Below are 2042 nucleotides of genomic sequence, written 5' to 3' on the forward strand. Positions count from 1 at the left end.
AGCTGCTGGATTGGATTGTACCAAAAACCATATTTAGTGAAATTAATGTTTTTCTTTTAGCCATATAAATTGAAAGGTCTCTAGCAATGTTATTGTTATGGGCGATCTTGGAAAATGTTAATGTCATATATATTATATTGAATAATTAACTTAATCAGAATACATTACAAAGGCGAATAAATAGATACCAACAGACCCAATAAATTAAAGAAACAGAAAAAGAAAAATATGAAAAGAAAAAACTAGATAAAGAAAAGATATAAGAAAAATAATAATTAAAATAGACCCTAATTAACTTAATACCCTCCCTCAAACTCAAGGTAGTAAAATAACAACCAGCTTGAGTTTGTGAAGCGATCAACTAAAGTTGATGACGAAACTCCTGAATAAAAAATCAAGGTAGATCTGATGGAAGACAGAACCCACAAAGAACTAAAACTAGAATCAAATAAATAGATGAACCGAACTGAATCAAACTAGTTTGAATGACCTAACCAGACCAGACTCAATAAACTGAACTGGATCGGACCGATCTAACTGAACTGAACCAATGATTTTCCCCGGTTTCTCTCAGATCTCTACTTTCATTGAGTTTCTCCTTCTGATTATCGCTTTTTGTGTTTGTTTTATCCATTTGTGGAGTTTGAGGATTTGTGTTCGTGGTTATTTCTCTATTAGTTTATGAGGAATTTGGGAATTTGAGGATAATGGAATGAGGAATAATTGTTTTTTGCTTCAAGACCAATTTATTGAAATTGTTCTTGTTTCTTGCCTCTTTCCTGAAAACAGTCTGAAAACCTACTTTTAGTTGAAATTAACTTTTTTTATTGCTCTATTATTATAAATACAAGTGCTTGTGTCGTATCAGAATTTAGTTGCCATGAACCAACTTCTTTTATTTGGTCATTTTTTTAATAGATCTAATGTTGGGTTTCTTTGACAGATTGGTCTGTGAGACAAAGGATGGTTCTGCTGTGTTTTTGAAAAGGTATGGAATTTGGTTAACAATTTGTTTGTTTCTTTGTCTCTTTGTTTCTTTCTTTTCTTTTCTAATGGATATTGTTGCTTTTAGTTGTGACTGTTCATTTGATCAATCAGGAATCTCTAGACTTCCATTTTAATTTTTTTGGTGTTGAGTTTGAGATTAGTTTTGATGTAATAGTTTTCACATTAAGTTTGAGATTCACATTCACATTGAGAGTCTATACTTATTTTTATCTGTATTAACTTATTTTATCTAAAGAAGAGCTTTTTACTATGCTAAAGAAGAAAAGCTTCTGGTTTATGATTATCTTCCTAATCGGAGTCTACATTCTCTTCTCCATGGTTGGTTCTGTGATGATTCTTTTTGGTAGCTTACAATGTGTTCGATGAAATGCCCCAATGAAGCATTTGGTTGTTTTTTCTTTGATTTCTGTTTGTTTGAATTAGGAAATCGAGGCCCAAGAGGCAGAGATCGATCGTCAATGGAGGCAGAGATAAATCAATGTATAGATTTGTCTTTGTTGATCGATCGTCAATAGAGGCAGAGATCAAAAAGTATAAAACCTTAGATTTATGGCTTTGATATCATGTTAATTTGATATATTTTATTGAATAATCAACTTAATCAGAATATATTACAAAAGCGAATAAATAGACACCAACAGATCCAACAAAGGAAAGAAACAAAAAAAGAAAAATATTAAAAAAGAAAAACTAGATAAGAAAAAGACACAAGAAACATAATAAATAAAATACACCCTAATTAACTTTAATAGAACAAATGATATAATCAACATAACAAACGAATAAGGCAAGTGAAGGAAGAAAATAATAGGATCTTTGCTAGCAATGATATTTAGAGGCCGAAATGGACCTAAATAAGAAAGTTGAATTAGGCCTAGACCAAGTTATCACACTCGACCTCGCCAATGACGAGGGAAGCCCATCAAACTGGTTGGAGGGGTGACTCTCACATGCCTAGGTTCGATAATAGAGAAAGGGAAACTTGGAGTAGTTAGAAAACCCTAAACGAAGAGAAGCTAGGTTATCGATTCTAA

General features: G+C 31.9%; 1 long non-coding RNA gene across 1 annotated transcript; it reads left to right on the forward strand.

Moving 5' to 3' along the window:
- Positions 1–228: 228 nt before the first annotated feature.
- Positions 229–1258, forward strand: LOC120078584. The gene is made up of 2 exons (XR_005482043.1): positions 229–563; positions 944–1258. It is a non-coding gene; the product is annotated as an uncharacterized LOC120078584 (long non-coding RNA).
- Positions 1259–2042: the final 784 nt, after the last annotated feature.

This window comes from Benincasa hispida, chromosome 5 (assembly GCF_009727055.1).
Source record: "Benincasa hispida cultivar B227 chromosome 5, ASM972705v1, whole genome shotgun sequence".
NCBI lineage: Eukaryota > Viridiplantae > Streptophyta > Magnoliopsida > Cucurbitales > Cucurbitaceae > Benincasa > Benincasa hispida.